This window comes from Humulus lupulus, chromosome 4 (assembly GCF_963169125.1).
Source record: "Humulus lupulus chromosome 4, drHumLupu1.1, whole genome shotgun sequence".
Classification (NCBI taxonomy): Eukaryota; Viridiplantae; Streptophyta; class Magnoliopsida; order Rosales; family Cannabaceae; genus Humulus; species Humulus lupulus.
The window spans coordinates 205661898-205679876 of NC_084796.1; positions in this window are offsets into that span (position 1 = coordinate 205661898).

Below are 17979 nucleotides of genomic sequence, written 5' to 3' on the forward strand. Positions count from 1 at the left end.
CCCTCTCAAAAACAACCATCAAAACTTAATAATAATTAATGTAACAACAAAACCATAACAAGGCTAGAAATTTCATATCAAGCCATACTTCAAAACAAAAATCCAAGATCAACACCATATTAAACAAAATAAGAGAGAATCCATTACCTTTCTTGATTGTGGAATAAATAATACAAGAGTAACAAGAACCCTAGAGTACAACCACCTTGAATTCCCTATCAATTTTTGAACCGCAAGCAAGGAGAAAACGAGAGACTTAGAAATGAAGAAGAACATATTTAGGGAGATAAACCAAAAGCAAAATCATACCTATCAATTTTTGAACCCCCTTCTCTTCTTCATCCCCTTCTCCTCTTTCACGATCCTTCTCTCTCTCTCTCCCTCTCTCTCTCTAGCCCACGAACTCTCTCTTCGTCTCCCTTTCTATGGAGAAGTCAGCACACCAAATCAGTAAGGGAAGAGATCCTCTTTCCATTTATCTCCCAAAGCCTAACCCTAAGAGGTTGACTACTAAGCCAATGGGAAAAGGGTAAATCCCAAATCCTAATTTCCTTGATTTTTGCATGGGAATCAATTAGGATAATGGTAGAAATTAAGGGGAAGGTTTCAACATAACAAAAAGGGAAACTCACATCTTCATTCCCTCTCTCCCCTAGTCGACCACTTCCCTACCCTCTATTTCTCTACTCGGCCAAGTAAGGCCTTGCACACTTACTCACCAATTTCCCACTTTCCAAAATGGGTACAAGTCTATATATAAAGCTTACCTCTTTATTTTCTTATTGTAACACCGTACTTCCTTAGAGTCGTTACTAAGTGAGTTTAAAAATGTTCCATTACCTTGCTAATTGAGGTTTTAGATTAACAATGTAGCTAAACTGTGTTGAAGGTCGTTTTACGACATTAAATAAAAAAGTAGTCATTCATTGAAAATACTAAAAATTAAACATTTGGGATTCCAAAATACAGTTTAGAAAATATTTACAACTCAAAATACAATTAGGGTTGACCAGGCGAAAAATTCAAATCTATACATTGCATTTCCCAAAAAATACCCCTGTTCGTGGCAGCCAGGTAGGCCAACACATGTACCTGTCGCTCACCCTTGCCCTTACCTGCACCATAGCGCACCCGTGAGCCAAAGCCCAGCAAGAAAACTCAACACAAAACAATTAACATCTGCATATCTATCAATCAACATATAGCAAACACAACAAACAGGCTAAACACATAGTGGCCATGCCGTCCAAGGCATTTTACCGGGCCCTGGGTTTGCGGTCTTCATCATGAGGATAACTCCAGCATCCTAAGAGGGTCTCGCCCTAACGACTCGCACTCTGCTTTCTCAACATCGTCCCGACTCCTTGCCGTACTCGGCTTTGCACTCCACGTGCTCGACGTCGTTCCTGGCCCCTTGTCGTACTCGGCACCCTGTCATTCTCGGCCTTCGCCGTTCCCGGCCTTCGTCGTTCATTCACAAATATGCAATACATAGCATAATATCAACAAATATTTAAACATATACTAAACATAAAAAATAGAGCTACGCCCTACAATTTGATCACATAGGGCCATGCCCTGCAATACAAACAATAGGGCTACACCCTAATCTATGGGTACAACAATATTCTTACCTGTGTCCCAAGTTTCTTGAGCACCGCAATCCTGAGCATAGTCCTCTAACCCGAGTCTCGCTGAAAACCTAGTCAAAACGCATTCACAATAGTCTTCCATCAAGCTCTAATCCAATAAATAACTTTAGGATATAATTCTAGCCTCTAGGACCATGGATTCTACCGATCCGGGTGGTAAAATCCTTTTTGAGCCTTAACTTTTGGGTTCTCGAGCAAAAAACCTTCAAACAACCAATATTTAGAATTTGGGCTGCGGCCAGCTCAAGTTAGAGGCAAAATGCCTCTCTGTTGAGGGACACGGGCCGCGGGGCGCCTGGGTAGACAGAGGCTTCCAGCCTCTTCGACATACACAGGTTGCGACGCCTGAAGAACAAGGCCGCGACTCGAGCCCGAAACCCAGAAAATTACCATTTCCTCTGCACATTTCTCCCATCCTAACCCAAAAATTCTCACTCCAAACTCCAATCAAATCCAGAACAAAGTTTTAATTCCTTATTCATATACCCCAAATATCACAGCAAATCCATAAATAACCCCATAATTAAACTTGAAATCCACTATCATGCAAGCCTATGATTCTAACATAATCAAGAAAAATTCAACATCTTAATTGAATTAAGAAGCTTACCTCTACACTTAAATCAGTTCCTGAACTGATTCCCTGAGCTTTAAGCTTCCCAATCCTCCAATTCACCAACCCAATTCTTCAAGGTTTCATCAAAATTCTCAACTAAGGAGGGGATAGTTGTAGCGTCCCAAATTTGCTAATAAGGCTCAGGGCTTTGATTAGTGTGCCTGGAGGGCAATAATTTATTTAATTATGTTAATATGATAATTTGATGAGTATGTGAGTAGAAATGCATGTTTAGGTGAATTAAATATCCACGTGGGCCCCATTTGGTTATTAGGGGTATATTTATAATTTTAGCCCGTTAAGGGCATAAATGCAATATTTGTGTATATTGTGATTGATATCACGAGTGAGTGGTGATATATTTGTAATGCACAATCTGAGACGGTCCTAGGGAGCAATTGAGCTAGAAAGTCACAATGGGGTCAAATACCCGGCTTGGGAGGTGCCTATGGGTATTTTGGGTATGTAATATGTGTTCAGAATTTATTGAGTAATGGGTATTAGTTTAGTAATGATTTGGACATGTTGGGATTAAACAGGGATTTATGGGAACACTCGGGGAATTAGCTGGATTAGGCAAATGACGGAAATGACCTTAGTGGCATTAAAGGGTTGAGGATAGGCTTGTAACTACGAATGACTAATACCCTTAGTGGAACCCTTAGTGGCATTAAAGGGTTGAGGATAGGCTTGTAACGGAAATGCCCTTCGTGGCATTAAAGGGTTGAGGAAATGCCCTTAGTGGCATTAGGAAAATGACTTACTAGGGTTACCCTCTAACTGGGAAATTGAATTCAAAATCGAACTAGTACCAGGAACCGAGCCTATCTCAAAGGTACCATACCAAATGGCACCTACCGAACTCAAGGAGTTGAAAACGTAGTTACAAGAGCTCTTAGATTTGGCATTCATCAGACCAAGCCATTCACCATGGGGGGCACCAGTTCTATTTGTGAAGAAGAATGATGGAAGCATATGGATGTGTATCGATTATCGTGAGCTGAACAAGGTGAAAATTAAGAACAAGTGCCCGCTACCCCAGATCGACGACTTATTTGATCAACTACGAGGAGCTACTGTATTTTCAAAGATTGATCTACGGTCCGTGTTGACGCGGTTTTTTGCCAACAGTAGATTAAGAAATCTAGTAGCGGTATTAGTGCTAAATTGTACACCATAATGAAATAATAAGAACCTTTTCCTACACACACAACTTTTATGTGGTTTAGTGGTTAAAATCCACCTAGTCCACAAGATAGCATTATTTTTTTTCTCTCACAATTTTTATAGAGTTTTAGTAATACAAAAAGATTGTCCTCTTCCCTGTCCATTATCCCTGATATTTATAGGGGAATTGCCTGGACAGGTTTGGGTAACCTTGTGACTAAATAAGGTATACATTTAATATAGATATGCAATACAGCCTGGGCATTAATGAGCATATAAGAAGCCTTTGAACCTCTTGGGATCCTTCAATTATGCGTTCTGACCAGGTTTCTACAAGCTGAATATCTTACCCGAGCTGGTGTTCAAAGACTATCTTAACTTTAATTTGTATTAAGCTAAGAGCGCCCAAATGTAGATCTGGCCATTTTAGTTCTACAACTGGATTGTTATCCTAGGAGGCAGTCTGATAACAACCTGTACATCGTGTTTTTAGGTCTCAACTTGAGCTGCTCACATAATTGTTAACCAGAGGTTGTACTTGGCTACTTTTCCACATATTCATCTACCAACTGTACCTGAACTGAGTGACTAGACTTGTGCTAATTTTTTGGGTACAACATTTGCCCCCAAGCTCCTGCTCATGCTTGATATCATCACTTTCTTTCATGCACAGTAGGGGATTTTAGGCTTCTGCCATGTAAAATCGTTCTTGCCCACTACTCGAGTACTAGACACTCGATTGTCTGCAATTGGCGTTTGTTTGGGTTTCGAGGACTGTGACAACTGTCCTGTCAACTTTTTGCTGCTGTATGGTTCATTTAATCTTGGCCTTTGGATCTCAATCTTTCCCAATTGAATGGTCCGAATTAATTCCCATAGTTTACATATAAATAGGGTGATCAGACCTGGACCTTCACCACCTTTGCATTCAAAAAGTTAACTTTCAAATACAATGTTTCCCTTTGTCTCTAAAATCTTCCAAAAACCTTCATCGCCTTTCAGAATTTCAGAAGCTCTCAAGGAGTTTCTTGTGGACATATCAACACTTTCTTTGAACTGATCATATAAATTGTAAGTATTTCCTCACCTAGTCTAAATCTTTCAATTCTTTGCTTTCCAGTTGGTCTATTACTGTGAAAAATGTCCTTTACTCAATGTCGTTTAGGCTACGACTGACTGTAAATAGGAAATAAGGTTCACTTTAGGCCGAATGAAAGATACTAGGATTGTCTTAGAAATAAAGCTTTCATAAAACTGGGCAAATTTTATGGGTTTTACTAAGAAAATTCTATTGGTAAATCGATTAGAATACATGTTTGAGGTGTAGGAGCGGAAAGGGTTTCAGGTTTTGTTTTGGGTAGCTTAAAAGTTACGATTCCTTAAGTGGTTTTGCATTAAACCTCTTTCAAAAGAAAAGTAGTGGGTGTGAAGAGTCTGACACACGAATCCTGAAGTATCAGGGAATTTTAAGAAATCAAAGTGTGTGACCTAGGATCACGATTGGAACCACGCATTGAGTCTAGCATATAGCTTAGCTCGTATAAATTTTAGATCCCAAAAGTAAACCACTTAAACCCTCAATATTTTGTACCTCCATAGCCGTAGCTAGTAATTATCTTAGGTCGCGACTAATAGGTCGCTTTGTCGTCAGGCAAGCTAAATCATGCCCCCCCCCCCCCCCAAATAAAAACATCACGAGCTCTTCTTCTTAAAGCAAGGATAAGGGCAAGTAGGTCGCCTCTTACTCTCCCATTCCTAAATTCGGCCTTGTGGTGGAGAGGGAACTCATGGTCGACCCCAACATGTTCTTCGAGGCCGAGCACATATTATCCCAGATCACGACTCAGGGGAAAGTTATCAAGATCCTGCTAAGTCATGGGATTGAGATGGGAGCTGATGGCCTCCATGCCCAACCTCCGTTGGAAGGAGAGCGGAGATGCCCCCCTCTCCAAGATGACTACGGGGCTTGGAGTGATGAGCACCTTTGTAACGACCCAAAATCACTAATATGGCTTAAGGGCCCTGATTAGTGTGTCGAGAAGGCATAATTGACTTATGAGTGAATTTATTGATTTAATGCATGCTTGTATGATTATTTGAATATAAATGTTGTTAAATGTTATATCTGTGAGAACCACAGTATTATGTGGGTAGATTTGCAGTGAGCGACTTGAGGCGATCCTAGGGAGCTAGATAGCGGGAAAAGTCACAACGAGGCTTAGTATTTGACTTTGGATAAGTTAGGGGTATTTTAAGTATCGGGTAGTTATTTAGACTATCGGGTTATGGAAATAAATATATGGTGATATATTTGAGGATAGGAAGCTTAGGCGGGAATATTGGGGAAATTTACCGTTTTGCCCTCAGGGATGTTTCCGGTATCCCGAGCCTCGGGATTGACTTAACTGATTAGGATTAGACTAAGTTATTGAAAAACAGGGGAAAAAAACACAAACCGACTCATACTCTCTCTCTCCTCTTCTCTTTTCTCTCCCAAGAAACCACAGAAAATTCAAGAGAAATCAGCTGGAATTTAGTGATTTGGGCTGGAAACTTGTAGATTAAATCCAGTGCTCAGCTAAGGAAACTCAACCAAGATTAAGGTAAGGGCTTAGTCATATCTCTGAGCATTTGAAATTTGAGCTTTGACTGGTTATTAAGGTAGTTTATGGTTTTGATGTTTAAGGGTTGAATTAAGCTGAGAAGCTTGGATTTTAGCTCAGGAATTCGTCAAGAAGGTGGTTCAGCGAAAGAGGTTAGCTTCAATTCGTATTCAGAGGTGAAAATTTGAGTTTTGCATGACTGGTTTTGGTGTTTAGAGTTGCTAGGTTTCAGAGAATCAAAATGGAGTTTTAGTGGGTTTTTGGGCTGAATTTCTGTTGGATTATGTTGTTAGAGTCATGATAAAAGTTTTGTGATTAATCGATTTTGAGTTAGGGTGCTTTGGAATGGTTTTGTATGGGGTTAGGATGCTATAAACGGTGGTTTTTCTGGGCATGAAGGGGAGGGCCACGACTCTATACTAGAGGGTTGCGGCCCTACGAAGCAAGAGAGCCAAGGAGACTCTGCCAGAGGAGAGCGCTGCGAAGCCCTTGGGCAGGGCCGTGGCCCGTGTCTCCTTGCTGGGGGCCTTAGGCTCTGTTTTAGGTGCGGGCCGCGGCTAGGCTTCAAGGGCCACAACCCTTAGGTGTATTCTTGAACATTTGGGGATTTTGGGCGCGGGAGTCTAGCCTAGGGTGCTCGGGATCGATCTCCCCACCATGCTTGGTGGAATTCGATGTCTCGGAAGCTAGTATTGTACTTGGAAACCTTTATTTGAATATTAATGTGATCCAATACCTGGGTTGTGACTAGGTGTTAAAGCTAGGGCTCAGGAATAGATCGTGCTCAAGGAGTGTCGCTCGTGATCAGTGGACATAAAAACCAAAGGTAAGAAAACTACACTTGGTTGTGTATCTGTAATGGGACTAAGGGTTCCCTAATGTGTATGCTTGAAAGGATGGTATTATGCCATGTGAATAGTGAACCAATGGCCTAAGAGTGCCAAGGGTAACACTAGCGGATAGGGCGTGGCTTGGCCACTAGTAGCCGAGGACAGCTTATTATGCACTGAGCTCGGTTTAAGCGGGCTAGAGTCAGTGGGGTAAACAGAGGGTGCAACCTAAGTTTTCGGCCCTGACTATTATGTGACCTGATCATTATGAGACTTGAATGTTATTTGTGATTAGTTGTATCTTTGGTTCTGAGTATGTGCTGAATGGTTAATGTGGAATATTTAATGATTGATCATGCTTAAAGAATTGACTATTTGTTATTGTTATTCGTGTTGCACGTTATGTTTTCTTGCTGGGCCTTGGCTCACGGGTGCTACGTGGTGCAGGTAAAGGCAAAGGCAAGCTTGATCAGCCCTGACTTTGAGAGCTCAACCACCACGATTGGGGTTTAGGCAGGGACGCGAGAACCAGAAATTTCTATTTTGCCTTAGTATGGCTAATAGTTATCTGTATTTTGGAGATTCTGTAAATCATCTTTTAAACTCTATTTCTTTTTGGGATCCCATGTATAAAACTATATAATTATATAAGGTGAAACTTTTCAGACCAAAACCTATTTAACCCTAGCTCATACATGTTTAGTGACACATTTTTAAATTAATGACTTGATTAGCAAGTCCTGCACCTTTATAAGTACACAGTGTAGCGGTCTTGGCTATCCAGGCGTTACAACTTGGTATCAGAGCGTCCTAGGTTTAAGGGTTCCTGAAGACGGGCTGGACATGTACATTCACTGCTTGAGACAAGCTCAATTCAGGGTTTGGTGATGTGTATATGTGCTTATATGCTTATATGCCTGAAATGAATTATAAATGTTGTTGTTTATTGGATTAATAGGAAGCATGAGATATTGATAGGGCCTGGCCCTTGACTGCTGTGTGAGAATATTGAGGCATGTTTATTAGCATCACCGTGCATGTAAATGAATATTTGGATGATTAAATTGCATATTGTGTATGGATGAATGCTTGATTCGTAGCTATTGTGTGAAGAGATTGGGGCATGCTTATTAGCAGCTGGTGCATGTGGATAAATGCCTATATGTTGATTGTTTGTGATTGGTTATGTTCCATTGGTGGATTTTGGAGAAGTTTTGACCCTGTCATCATGGTCTGACGGCCGAGTCGTTGATTACAGATTGACTTGGATAGCTATGCATCAAAGAAAATCTACACGACTAGCTGGCACTAGGTCTGGGACCGGGGGTGATGACCAGGGCCAGATTCCTCCGCCAGTCCCTGAGAACTGGCAGCAGTTCATGGCAGATATGCAGGCTCGATTACAGAGCCAGGATGAGCAGATTCGCCTACTGCGACAGCAGGCTCCATCAGGGAGCACTGCCCCTACTGTACCACCTATAGTGGTACCAACTGTACAGTCTGGGGAGGTTGGGAACAAGTGGGAGCCATTATATGAGCGGTTCAGGAAGCAGCAACCTCCAATCTTTGAGGGGGGACCAGATCCACTAAAGGTTGAGCAATGGCTGACTATGATTACTACTGTCTTGGATTTCATGAGGATAGAGGGACATGACAGAGTGGCCTGTGCTACGTATATGTTGAGACAAGATGCCCGCATCTGGTGGGAAGTGGCATCGCAGACTAGGTATGTTACTGCTTTGAGTTGAGAAGGCTTCTGAGACTTGTTCAGTCATAAATACTACAATTTTTCCATCAGGGCAACAAAAGTTAATGAGTTCATGGGTTTGGTGCAGGGGCAATATGACTGTTACTGAATATGCCTTAAAATTTGACAGACTTGTGAAATTTGCACCAGATCTTGTGCCTACTGATGCTGCTAGGAAAGATAGGTTCATCAAGGGGCTTAATGCTATGATAGCCCGGGATATCAGGATTACAACGGTACCTAGAGGAACAACTTATGCCCAGGCCATTGAGAAGGCTCTTACTGCTGAGGAAGCAGAGAACAAGATTTGGAGGGAAAGTGCGGTGAGGCGTGAGGACCGTAGAGTGGTGCCTCCTTATTCAGGGACAGGTAGGGGCGGAGGCCCCAGTGACTTCAAGAGAAAGAATCCTGACACTTTGACCGCTGCTGGTCCTGATAGGAGGGGTCGGGGTGGACAGGGTGGCTGTCAGGGTAGCGGCGAGGCATGGCAGACTTATCTGGAGTGCCCGAGGTCTAGAAGACGCCATCTGGGCGAGTGTCGAGCCAAGGCTTGCTTTGTATGTGGAACAGTGGGGCATCTTAGGAAAGATTGTCCAACAGTGAAGAAAGGTGAAGCAGAGAAGGTGGATAGCTTGACTCCAGCTCGAGTGTTCACCTTGACTCAGGCAGAGACCGAGGCTAGTCCCTCGATAGTGATAGGTCAGCTTTCTAGCGCTGGAACTCCTTTTACTGTATTGATTAATTCCGGTGCTAGACATTCCTTTGTTTCTAGTAGAGTGATTGATAGATTGTGTAGACCTAGTGAATATCGGACTGCAGGGTTTGGGACTTTATTGCCTACAGGGGAACTGGTAGTTTCTAGGAGATGGATTAGGGCACTGCCAGTGATGGTTGATAGCAGGGAACTATCGGTGGATTTGATTGAGTTAGACATGGAGGATTTTGACATGATTCTGGGGATGGACTGGTTGGTCAGATATGGGGCTAGCATTGACTGCAGGAAGAAGATGGTGATTTTTGAGCCTGAGGGCGAGGATTCTCATCGTTAAAGAGTATATAGTAATCGATCATGGGTAGGTCCTCTATCATAGGGTAACCTATCTAAGGTAGATCTGCCTTGTAACCTATAATTTATAGATTCTTGGTTAAGTAAAACAAGTAAAGTCAAAGATTAAAAAAGACAATACTTATAGTAAGTGTCGGTATATCATGTAGAATGTACTTGTGGTTGTGTCTACAGAATCGGCTTAACTCGAGCTCTGATATCACTTGTAAAGACCCAAAAAAATACAAGACTAAAATTTTACTGAAAATTAAAAACTTTTACTTTAGTTCATCTTATCGAAAATCCATATAAAAACAAACTTTTAAAAGATAGTTTGTGCACACTTTTTGTTTAGCAAATTGAAATACAAGTAATTATCCAAAAAATTATAATATAGTAATTATCCCAAAATTCATATCATGTTTTCAACTTTGTCTTTCCAAAATGGTGATCCATCAAAACCATCCCTAGGTTGGGCCACATGTACATATCCGTAAGCAAACTAGGCGCTCACCATTCCATCTTGCTCTTACCTACAACATGAATAACCAGGTAAGCAACAAACCTTAGTAAGAATACCCTTACAACCCCGATAATGGATTGACCTAAGGTTGATACCATTACCGGTCGCTAGGGTTTTGGATAAGTTCCAACCCTATAACATAATTTTCTCAAATAATAGCCATATCAGAAACTAACTTTTTGGTTATACCCAACAGCCAATTTCACACATATCGTAGAACTTGCACTCAGAAAAATCCCAAAACATTCAAGATATATAATTACACAACTTTTATCAATTCAAACAAACACAAAGGATCCTAGCTCCAACCTGGATTCACTCTTAACATCTTGGCTCCAACCTAGACTATATTACCGCTACCCAGGCTCCAACCCAGACCATTTCATTTTTTGTCCTGGCTCCAACTCGGACTATGTCTGACCCTTGTCCTGGCACCATCCCATACTATATTTGACCATGTCTTGGCTCTAACCTGGATGGAGTTACAACAAGGTTCTGGCTCCAACCCGAACCCACTTACTATTAAGCCGCAGAATGTATAAGCATTACAAAGATTTGTATCAAGCATACCCTAGTCTTAGTGACCCAAACAATACTAGTGTAATCTACTACTATAAACACACTAGAATATTCATGTTATAGCGAAGAAAATGAATGGCTAACTTACCCGAATTTCTTAGCTTCCAGCAGAATCCTTAATATCGCTAATTGTTTTCCCCTTGGCAATTACTATTAGTAATACAATGTACTCTGATTAAACTATGGAATAAACTTATAGCTAAAATTATATGATAGTTGCACTAAATCCATACTCATAGACTCTATACATTAGTCTCCTACACACTTCATAATGTATAAAGGTCAAATTTTCATTTCGGTCTTTAAATTATCGTAGGAATCGATATCAAAGTACCATGCTCTCCATAATATTTGATATAATATTTCTTCATGAAGAAACTCTATTTTATTTGATAATTATGTACTCTTGTTTAGAATCAATAGAGTTAACAAAATCTCCTTTTAGAAAAATACCATAATATTTCCTTCTTTCAGGAAATTCACCATTTTCTTTTACAATAAAAAATGCTCCTTTTTTACTCTGAATTATATATATATATATATATTTGAAAAACTTATCCCTTTGTTTATATAAATTCTTTTTAGCATAACCTTCTATATTTTTACCAAGTTTAAAAGATAGCCTAAAACCTCTTTTATGGTATTTTTTTTAAAAGAAGGACAATTGGACCCTTAATTTATTAAAATGATAAAAATAATATTTTATTTATCTCAAATTGATATAGATTGATTTAATATCCCAAGTCCTTAATTAATATCATAAAAAGCTCCATTTCTCACATTTTTAACTTTTAACTTTTAATTAAGTGATAAAAGTTAATTTTCAAACCTTTGCCATATATTGAGTTTTGGCCAAAGCCCCTGAAATATTGTCCACTAATTTCTGGCCATAAGGACAGATACTAGGAAAAAACCTCGTATTAAAACTCATTTTAGGTTGGGGGAAGCAACCTCCCAAAATCCTCATTTCGTTATAGTCAGTATTTTACATTTTCCAGATTTTAGGGAAAATTTTACCAATTTTTTTCTCTTAAACCGTAAGGTATTTTTCTATAAATATTTACATGAACCTTTATATATATAAAAAAAATATAGTCCTATAAAATTTCATAATTTTTACGATAGTATAACCAACTTAACTATTTAATGAAATCTGGGCAGTGCATGTTGCCCAGTATTTTTCAAGATTTGATTCACAATGCCAAAAAGTGCATATTTTGAGCTTAAAAATACCTTTTTGTGATTTTCCAAAGCCTAACGTCAAGTACTCTAAAATTAATACACAACTAAAAAATTTATTTTCACAAACAGAAGCAACAACATGTGGTCTTATTCGTTGATAGTCATTCCACGAATTTTGGCAGCATGCATATTTTTACTCACAACAATATTACAAAGCTTTCTAGCGTAAACCTAGGCCACAAGCATGCTTTCAAATCATCATACCACACTAAACACATTAATACATGCCAAATTAAGGCAATCTTACACAAATTTAACCAAAAGTCACAAGATTTTTACCCTTTGTTGTTCTAGGTTTCCGGTTTGCATTCTCCTAAGCTTTGAATCTCACCATTAGCTTCCAATACCTTCAAACCTTCCCCAAACACCCCAAAGTTAGATTGATCACAAGGAAAGGATGAAATAATAGAGAGGGATTCACATCTCAAATACCTCTTTTGATGCTCAAGGTTGCATGCATGCACTTAAAAGGGCTTGCATGACTTGGGGTTGTTCTTTGAACCTCTAGATCTTAGAACCATGGACGCAAGTGAGTAATCTCAGAGAAAAAGAGAAAAAAAAGGAGATGGAGGTGCCATAGGTTCGACATGTAGAAGGGGAAGAAGAGGAGAAAAAGAGCTAACCTTAGAACTTAGCTTCTCAAGCTTGCCTTCAAGCTCCAAAGGAGTTTCTCCTTTAGAGAGAAAGAGAAAGAGAGAGAGAGAGAGAATCGAAGTGAGAGGGACAGAGAGAGGCTCTGATTTTTTTTTTCAGAGTTAGAAAATGAAAAGGAAGGAGAGGAAAGTGGTGTATCTCGGTTTTGGGGAGGGAAATAGGGAAGTGGAAGAGACATGGTTACTTGATTGGTTGTGACTATCTAAAAGTAAAGTCTTGCTATTTGCATGCATGAGTGACACCCCATGTCTTACCACTCCCCTCATTGGTCGACCCCCTTCATTTATTTATCTTTTTATTTTATTTCAAAACTTACTTAAAATAATGTCCAAACTAGCTATTGCCAATTTTCACCATTATGCTAAATAGTCATTTTACTTCTTATAACCTATACTTTTTTAATTTTTATACATGAATTAATTTGAACATTTTGTGACCAAAAATAATATTTGTCACACTATTAATTTTTTTTTCCAATTTATCACATATTGAACAAAATGCCCTTCAAGGCCAAAGCAAGCATTTTTCACCCTTAAGAGTAATTGATTGGAATGCAAACCTCAACAAATTTCTTAAGATTTAATGGCTTAACAATAAATTCTCCAATTGTCTAAAAATATTATTATGCCATAAAATTTTTCCTATTTAATGTGAGATTTTCTCTCATTAGTGTTTACCCCTTGGTCCAAGACTGAGTTTTTTTCTTTGCAAAAACACTAGATCATTCACCAGATTATCACAGTGGCTATAACAAATCACGAATTGCCTCAAATTTATATAATATTATTGAACATAATATTTCACAAAAATCTTTCACCGGCATGAACCGGCTACTAACGTGTGTTCAAAACATGGGACGTAAAACCGACATGGCCCCGTTAAAATTTGTAATATTTTATATGTGTTTTATATCTTTCTTTATGTCTTATTGTAGTATATTTGTAATTTTTTTAATATTTTAAATTTTATTTGGGATAATATTTAGTATTTTAAATCATAAATACTGTGCAATATTTTAATTTACATATAATTTACTATTTTTATTTTAATATTTTAATCTAACTTTTTCTAAATATATGGTTCCCCATGGGGATTCCCCACCCCAATAGGGGATTCCTCACCTCGCCCTCGATGAGGAATAAGCGGGGATTGGGCGGGGACGAGGATTAAAATTATAAATGGGGACAAGGTTGGGGGAGCATTGATCGACAATTCCCTGCCTTGTGTAATTCACTAGTTATGAGTTGTCATATATTTGATCAATTTTGAATAAATGAATTATTAAATATAATTAATAAATAAAATTCATTAAGACATGTACCCTGAAAATGCCATGTGTCACACGGTAATCACAGTCCATGCACTGTTATTGGCGTGTAACTGAGTATTTGACTCAATCTTGGCTATTTTATATATTTTAATATTATAATAATTATTATAATTTTTTAATTTAATTTAATTTAATTCATTAATATACCACAATTTTTTAGAAAAAGTTTCTAAAAAAATTCAAGAAAGTTTTTTTTTCTCATAATTTTCAGAGAGGAAGAAAAAAAAAACTACTGTATCTTTCTCTCTAAACCCGAAAACCTAATTTCTCAAAGCCTATTCCAAGATCTCATGTGTTGAGTACATCTTGTGAATCACTAAATATATCACATTGTTTCTCTACGTTCCCACACATATCTTGAGGTGTAGAAAACATCTTGGAAGATTGTGCTCTGAGTACTTAAAGATTGCTAGGATTGGATGTTCTTAATTTATGCTAAAAGATAGCAAGGACAATTGATATACTTCAACTGGTAGTTTATTCGTCTTTTATGTGAGTTTAGATTAAATAATACCTTTTTTAAATCTCTTTGGCCCACCAACCCATGCATTCCACTGTGCACGTGATAATCAGTTACCAAAAAACACTTCCCGTATGCAGATGGTGTTGGGAATTGTGCTCTTAAAGCAATTGTAGTAGACAATGGTTTTAATGAAATAAATGAATGAAATGAACTATTGTATATGTTTAGTTTATGTACTATATTATTATTAATAATATTAAGTAAATATCAAAAAATTCCCAAGTTCATCTATGTTGTCTCAATGTCATATTGGTATGAGAGGATCAAGATTGAGATAATAAACTTAAATAGTTTGCAGTAAAATAAATTTATGGAATCTTTAGATTAATTACTGCTAGTACAGTCCACTAGTATTATGAATACATGTGATCTAGATCTGGGTTACTAGTGTAGTAGGACAATTTAGCAGATGTACTTTGAATACTGAGAGTATGTAGAACTGGACTAGATGTGATTTAATAATACTTGTTTAAATATTGTTTCGTAGTATTATAAAACACATTAATTGACGATCATATACAAATTGATCTTAATTCTGAAGTTAATATGAACTCCTATATATGTCATTTGATCATTTGATTCATGTGTTACGGTTTGCCAGAATGATCAGGCTAAGAACTATTGTTTTGGGGGCTCAATGATGTATATGGCTGGGGACATAGCTTAACAGACATGGAATCTATATCTTCTTATAGATTGAATGATGATTCCCTATTGGGTTGGCTTTTGGAACTGAAAAGGTTATTGACATCAAATTCATAATTAGATTATGAATTAACCTTCACTAGTAAAGTCAATGGTACATCAGGAATTAAGATATAATTAAAAGGGTGAAACGATAACTTTATTCCCACTTAATTATGAATCATCAATAGAGGATTAATATGTATGTAATGATTATATCAATAGACACTTTATGGTTACAATAAAGTACTCAATAAATATATGTCTTTAATTCTCAAGAGTTCATTCTCATATTTATAGTAGAATAATCATGAGATTAATAAACATGATTATTGAATCAAAGAGTTTTGGTTAATAATCTTTTACTTATTGGAGCTTGGAATTATTTGTCCATAAGTTCCCGGTGCGACTCTATCAACACTAATCAAGGTAAGAGTTGATACAAGGGTTAAACTATGAATATTTATTTTACAGAATAAATGTGCACTTATGTGATTATTGAAGTTGCACAATTTATTATTGCATTTGTGCAATTTTCGAAATTGTGTAGAAATTGAATAAATTGATTTTAATCAATTCTTTTATTTAAGTGTGAATAAATGAATATGAATAGTCAAAATTAGTTTTGATTAGTATATTTATTTTAATTAATAATAAGATGATAATGAAAATTGGAATTTTGATTTTTGAAATTTAAGTTGTTATCTTTTCCTTAAAAAGATGATACCTTATTTGGATTTCTAATTATTAATTAATTAAAATAAAAACACATGAAAAAATCAAAATCTTATTTTTGAGGGATAGGCCTCACGCATAGGGCTTGGACTGCTCTATGCGTGTGGCACTTCTAATGTTATCAAATATTGATTTTTTATTTTTATTTTTAATTAATCAATAACACATTTTAAAAGGGGTTTTAAAATAAAATGTTGGACTTTGTCTTTTATCATTATTATTATTATAAAAAGATGATTGATTTATTATTATTATTGTTGTTGTTGTTGTTATTATTATTATTATTACTATGGTAATAATGTGTATATATTCTATATGATAGAAAATAGAAACATCAAATCTAAACAAGTTTTATAGAGAAGAAAAACTATCATCTTTTTCACGAAGCAAAAACCTTTTTCTCCCTAGCCTATAATCAAAAGTCTCATGAGTTGAAAATACGTTTGATTCACAAAATTGATCCTTGTTCTCAATCTGCCCACCCACATCTAGAGGTGTAGAGAATGTCTTGGAAGATCTAGGTATGAGTACTCTGGCAAGGATAGGAAGATCGAAACATATTAAAAAAGATTTAAGGATTCTTGATAGGCTACAAGATGTAAATTGTTTCATATTTGTTTTCATATACATATTCTATATATTGATTAACATATTGCATATTAAATGATTCTCATATAAAGTTGTTTCTATGAAAAATTTTGTTGTATACCATTACCGCAATTTCCGCTTCACACTAGGAATTGTTCCTAACAGATGATACATCATCTGTCGAGATATTTATTAGGCAAGTGATGTATTGTCTCTCAACAAGCGATGCAACACCACTGCCTCTTACTTGTCACCCCGTAAAACAACCCAAAACATCTCTAAATGCCTCCAAACTTTTTGGGTGCTCTTATATACTCCAAAGAAACACTTTGGATCCCAACCCTGAGGGCCCGAGCCGCTGCCCCTACATTTGTGCGCACCCCTGTGCGCCTAGCGCCCCTATGCACCCACACCAGCGCTTGCGTCCCTACGAGCCCAATGCCCTTGCGCACTCACACCTGCACCCCTGCGGCCCAGCGCTCTTCCAGTCGCACCCCTGCCAGCCGCAACCCAACCATTGACACACCGATTAGGGTTTGTGTCATGCAAACCCTAATGGATGTGTAATTATTCATTTGGCCATGTTTAAGCCCAATATAATTAAAAGTGTTTTAATTATAAATTTTGAGTTAATTCAGGTGAGCCCAAATTCCAATTGGGCCTCAATAACTTTTTGGGTATTAAAACCCAAAGTTTGATTATTGTAAATTTGTTTAAAATAATTAAAAGGTTATTTAACTCATAATGGTTAATTAAAATGGTAATGACCCAAAGACTAAAAGAGAAGGTCCAAGATCAAAGGAGTTGCTCTTTATTAGGCCTTAGTTTAATTATTTTTCTGTATTTTTTTGCAAGTGTTGTAATTTTCTAGAAATACCCAAAACACCCAACCCGCATTTATTTATTTGCTTGAACATGATCAAATTGTCTAATACTTTATCATGCATGATAACAAGCCATACATATTACTGACATAGTACATATTAAGCATGCATTTTTTTTAGAAACATGCTTAGGATTGATTATATATTTTAATTTGATAACTCATATAATTAATTTATTCTTGATTATTTAAGATGGTAAAAAGAATTTAAAGATTTTAATTTTCTTATTTAATAAAATTGCTTTATTAAATCAAATGGTACCCTATTTAATAAGAAAAAAATAAAATCTAGGGCACGATTATTTATTTTGCATAATATGATTAGTATTTATTAGAATATCATTTCGTAAAATTAATTTATAGAAAAACAAAATTTTAAAATAGTGAGTGGGAGAGGGAATTATGACAATAAGTCCCATGGTCTCCATTATTGGTTGAACACCAAGAGGCATAGGAAGGGCCTTGTGTCGCCTCCGTTTGCGCCCTCCCTAAGGAGAAGCTTCTGAATATGTTTATTTTATCTCAAGGTTGACTTCTCATAAGAGAATAATATTAGTGATGTATTTCAAGTTTGACTG